Genomic DNA, 5,447 nt, shown 5'->3' with positions numbered 1-5,447 from the left:
TAGTTGGGTAAATTTGAAATTTTTCTTTTGTTTACAGGCCAGTGAAAATTGGTCATGATGCCCTTGATTTACAAGAAGGAAATGGAGCCCTCTCTGTATTTACAGATGAACAAAGTAATGATCTAGTCATTTCAGATCTTCATACATCCACGCAATCTTCTCATCTTCTGAATGTCAACGTACCCCTCCCATTAGAGAACGTAAGTGGGGTGGGGTAGGGGGGAGTAAAATGAAGACCGATGTAAATGCACATCTTGTAAAACATTGTTCTTCCATAGTTCTTCAACTTTTTATTACATTTTATTATATCTGTAGTTTTAGCAAGTTGGCTTTTTTACATAGATTTAAGAGCTTTATTTTGTTGTTGCTTCAACACTTTACTAAAGGGGTAGGAAACCTTCGGTCCTCCAGCTGTGGTGAAACTACAAATCCCATGATGCATCTCTCTTCGGGAGTCATGTCTGTGGCTGTGAGAATCTTGCAATGCATCATGGGATTTGTAGTTCCATCACAGCTGGAGGGCCGGAGGTTTGCTACCCCTGCTTTAGTAGCATGTTGGTATGCTTACTTGGTTTTATCTATTTTTTTTTTTTTCCATTGCAGATAAGCCACCCCAGTATGCAACAGGATGCACAGGAGCAAGATTGTAGCACGTCAGGTATGCCACAAAGTGGGATGTTGACCTGTATTCTAGCCGCTTGACCCATTGCAAGTTTAAACTGTTAGTGAAGACTATGATGTTTACAGCATGTCTGAGGCTGTGTGTGTGTGTATTATATCTATATAGATCTATATATCTATATAGATATATATACAAAAAGCATGAATCCAAGGTTAGAGAGGAAAGACTATACCGTTGAAATGTATTTATGGAGTTGCCAGTCTTCCATCATTTTGTTGCCCTCCTGCACCAGCACTCGTTACTTACTTTTCCTCTCTGTCTTTATTTTGTCTTGCTGTTGTCTATCACACAATTTCCTCAATTTTTTGACTATCCCTCATAATGACAAGTTAAAGCACAGCTTACACAGTGATTTATATTAGACATGTTACTATTGGGACTCAACAGTGTGAGCATAACACATAATCACATGCACTGTTTCGCTACCAACCTTGACAAATATCTGTTTGTGGTGCATGTATATTTACAGACCGTTTAGTTGAAGACGGCGTATCTGGAGAAGAGACCACATTTATTCTTACTTTGGTTGAAATTCCAGTTAGTGAAGGGTACTCCTACTCATGTGATGGGGCTTCAGTAGATGTTCTTCCAGCACCTGTATTGATCACCTCGAGCTCAACCCAGATGTTAACTCCTGATCAGAGGTGAGTTACTGGAGTTTTGATGGTTACACTTTCATTTATATAGTGGAGTTGTTGTTTTTTTGGGGGTTTTTTCGGAACGTCCATATTACTATTTAGGAGCTACCTCATTATAAGGACCGCTGGATACCTTTTTTTAATTTTATGTTTCACTGCTGAGGGGGTTAACGCTAATTGAGCGCTGGCATCATTTGCTGGGTGCAGTGTCTCGCTTGCACTGTTTCCCGCCAGTCAGTATTGAGAAGGTGCCTTCCAGCTCCTGATCACAAGAGACACATGGGACTCTTCATGGTTCATCCTTGCTGCCAGCCTACAGTGATCTGGTCACTTTTTATCACTTTGTACCCAGAGCTACGTTGAGTTCCATGGTGCTCCAGCGGGTGTGGCCACCTCCAGTGCTCTGCCCAAGGAGGATTTTCCTGCAGTTATGCAGGATTTTATGTGCCAATTAGCACATTTGATTGCTGGCTCTGACCATTGAGACCGCAAGCATACCTTCACCTTTTTTTTCTGCAAAATCCTTATCTTTCTGCCTGTGGCCCCTGAGTTTTTAGCTGCCGAGACTTTCTCTGAGGCCAAGTCCCTTAAACCCCTAATGATGAAGGTAAAACCAATCTTGGCATGTGTTATTAAAACTGTACATATCTTTGCAACTACTTGTTGTATCCAAGTAAGTTATAAATTGGGCTCCTAATACCTGAGGATTAGCCTGTAACTTGTCCCAGCTCTGTCCCCTAAGCCATTTCTGGTGCACACGCTGTGGGATGAACCTTGATAAGCTGTTTGTCCCTCCCAAGCAAATATTTGCCTTTTACCTGTTTAAGGAAGACATTGGTAAAAAGTGGACTGTCCCCTCTGAATCCAGCAGTATCCCATCTAAACAAAGCTGTGACCTTACCAGTGAAGGGTGCACTTTTTAAAAACCCCATCAAAAAGTGTCTGGAGGCTCTTTCTAGAACTCTACTCTCCCTGGCAGGCACTGCACTGCAGCCTGCCTTGGCTGTGACCTCAGTTTGTTTTAGCTTACGTGGGCCATATAACCCTGACTGTTCGGAAGTTTGGATGGGTCATGAATCTTCAGAAGACAATACTGGAACCGACTCATTGCTTAGAATATCTGTTTTATAGAGATAATCTAATCTCTAGGAAAAAGCCGTTTGGTGAAACATGCTAGAGTTCGAGGAGCCTGTGTGTGTTTGCAGCATGTTTTGACTTGGGGAATATACAGTATGCAGCTTTTGATACCAGTCGTTAGTGCGGCAATTGTTTCTGCAAGAACCAGTATCAAACTGCAGCGTGCGCTTTTTTTTGCCTGTACCAACAAGAGGGATCGGGCTTTGCTACCACAGGACAAGGAATATTGGCGGTGGCTGATTTGTGAGTTGTTTTTTTTTGTTTTAATATGCTTTTAATTGTTTTGGAACATCTGAGTGCCCCTTTGGGTTTAGGCCTTGTTCACACCAAATGCAGAGCAGATCCGGTCAGGTTTCTGCTCACGCACGCTAGCCTTTTAGTTTAAATCTTTTTTTTTTAGTTTAACATGGGCTTTGAGTGCGTTCCAGGCATTTGCATGCGTTTTTGATGCGTTTGCAGATCAAGAGCAGGTAAAATGGGGCCAGCTGCAGTTTTTTTTACCTGCTCTGGATCTGCACGCTGCGATGTGAACTGGAGCTCAAAATACCATTGGAATACATTGGACGCAGTTTTGATCCGGTCTGCACCTGCTCTGGATCTGCTCTGCGCTTGGTGTGAACTAGCCCTTAATGAGGATTGAGAAGTGTGTTAGGAAATGTTTAAATCTGAAACTGCAATGTTCTTGAACTGTGTCCTGAGATGGGTAAACCAGCATATTATACTTCATTGGAATAGAACACTAAGGCTGCCAGTGGGTGTAAATATTCATTTAGTTTAAAGTAAACCATGTTTGGGCCCAGAAGTAAAAATGTGTTTTTTAAATATCTGTTTTTGCACAGTCCTGAAAATGCTGCATCATCCAAGCCATCATCTTCTGAGTCCTGTCAGTCTGGTCAGGTAGAGGCAAAGCTAATGCAGAATACGCCCTCTAGAAAGAGACGTGTCCGTGTTTCAAGTGAAGAAAACGAGCCTCAACCTTCCAAAAAAGCTTTTCTGTGTGCCAGTCCTGAGGTAACCTGCACTTCTGTTCTTACTATTGCTCTTTTGTTGAAAAAACATTTTTACGGTTTTAAAATGGTATCTTTTTTTTTTTCTTCTTAAAGCAAGGAGAGGACTGCGGACCCAACACTGCAGGTAAATACACAGTCCATATGCACTAATATTTACTACAGACAATATGTGTATTGAAGAGGGGGGGAGGGGGGGCGTAACCGGCTGGAAATTCAATTGTAATCTGTTATGATTGCATTACTGTATCAAACCATTTCACCTCAGTTTTGTCCCTAGAGTTTTTTTTCAGTGCCCTGCCTGCACTTTTACCGTTCTTTCTGCCTGAAAACTTGAGAACGTCCATGGCATCCAAAAAGCGTCTCTTTAGGTCAAAAGCGGTTTTAGACCAGCTAGAACACAGCGATAGTGATTTAGACTCACTTGCAGAATTGAGCGATAGTGATTCTTGGGGAAATTCGTCATCAGACACTGAAAGTGACAACAGCGACGATTCTGCGATTTTTCATACCCGGGATGTTTAAACCAATATGCAGTGTCTAGTAATATTGCACCCTTGTTTGGACACATTTCAGTGTTTTTGGTTTGATTTATGTTATTTAATTAAATGTATTATATTATTATTTTTTATAATTAATTATTATGTTATAAAATGTATTATTTTGTGTTTCAAACTTTATCATATCTGGGATGTCTACTAGACTCTTGTTTGGACAGATTTAAGCGAGTTATTCCTAAGAATTACAGGCCTACAATATAAAACAACAAAATTCCATGCAAAACAATGTACCGCTTTGCCATTCAAAAATACTGACATAATCAGACCGCCAGGGAGGTTAATAGACCAGAAAGTCCCATTTAAGGAAGCCAGGTGGCGTGTAATGACTCGCCACCCGGCTTCCCGATTTGCAGGGAAGCAGTCTCCATGCTCCCTCGTCACCAGGTGACGAGAAAGCATGGAGCCGGCTTTATGGCCAATCGGGAAGCCAGGCGCCAGGTAATGACGCGTTGCTCGGCTTTCTGATTGGCCGAGAAGCTGACCAACCAAGCTCGCCCAAATACTTGTCATCAACACTGATACTAGTGTGTGTGTAATAGGGCTGCAACTAATGATTATTTTCGAGGAGTTGGCCAATTTTGTTTGATCGGATAAAAGAAATTACCAGCCTTAATTTAAAATAAAATACACAAATGCAGTGTTACAAACATAAAGTTTACTTCAAAATAAAACTGCAGGCACAATATTTTGCAATCGCACTGCACTTGAAAGCACAGCATTGTGGTACCGTGCGGGCGATCACACTGTGGGTGGGAGGTGCGTTTGGGGTGCCATTCAAATGAATGGCAATGCAACAATCCTCCCACACCAGGAATCGCAGGGAACTGTGCAATTAACGCACTGTACTAGTTTGAACAGGTCCTCAAAAAAAATGATAGACCCACACAACCACAGACATGCCACTGAAATGAATGGGAGTGCAATGCACCTCCCCGCAGTGGAATTTGTCAGCCTAAAACTGACTAAATTTATTTTATTAACTGTGTAGCATGCACATGGCGCTTGAATAGCTTCAACCAGGGAATGACAGCTGCCAACGGCAAGATTCCGCAGATGGCAGCTGAATGTAATACAGCAGGTATTGGGCTGGCTATTGCACCCGCCCACTGCTTGCTGTGCCCTCCTCCCAGCATGGAGGAGAGAGCTAGAGGATCCAACCAACTGATCGATAATGAGAATAGTTGACAACTTTTCTCACTATTGATTAATCGATTAGTTGGTTGCAGCCCTAATGTCTATGTATGTATATATTTCTCTCCCGTTCATTGAAGGACACGGGGAACAGATGAGAGATCATGTACTGTAGGGTAATATCGCCACCTGCAGAAGAAGGACGCTAGGCACAAAACTAAAGACCAATTCCAGCCTGGGGCGGCCCCTGCCGGTGGCCAAACCCCCCACCTGCTGACAAGTCTCCAGTTAG

At 42.4% G+C, this 5,447-nt stretch overlaps 1 long non-coding RNA gene across 1 annotated transcript in view; it reads left to right on the top strand.

The window, feature by feature from the left end:
- The first annotated feature begins 3,432 nt into the window (after nt 1-3,432).
- The window catches only part of LOC108788475, a 4,514-nt gene continuing 2,499 nt past the window's right edge, over nt 3,433-5,447 (top strand). Inside the window, exons 1-2 of the long non-coding RNA XR_001941341.1 lie at nt 3,433-3,468; nt 3,561-3,591. This is a non-coding gene — a long non-coding RNA (uncharacterized LOC108788475). The remainder of the gene's footprint in view (nt 3,469-3,560; nt 3,592-5,447) is intronic.

The sequence above is a fragment of the Nanorana parkeri genome, unplaced genomic scaffold (assembly GCF_000935625.1).
Source record: "Nanorana parkeri isolate BGI_ZX_2015 unplaced genomic scaffold, ASM93562v1 scaffold327, whole genome shotgun sequence".
Lineage (NCBI taxonomy): Eukaryota > Metazoa > Chordata > Amphibia > Anura > Dicroglossidae > Nanorana > Nanorana parkeri.
The sequence above is the reverse complement of the archived record's forward strand: the minus strand, read 5'-3'. Positions and strand labels throughout refer to the sequence as shown.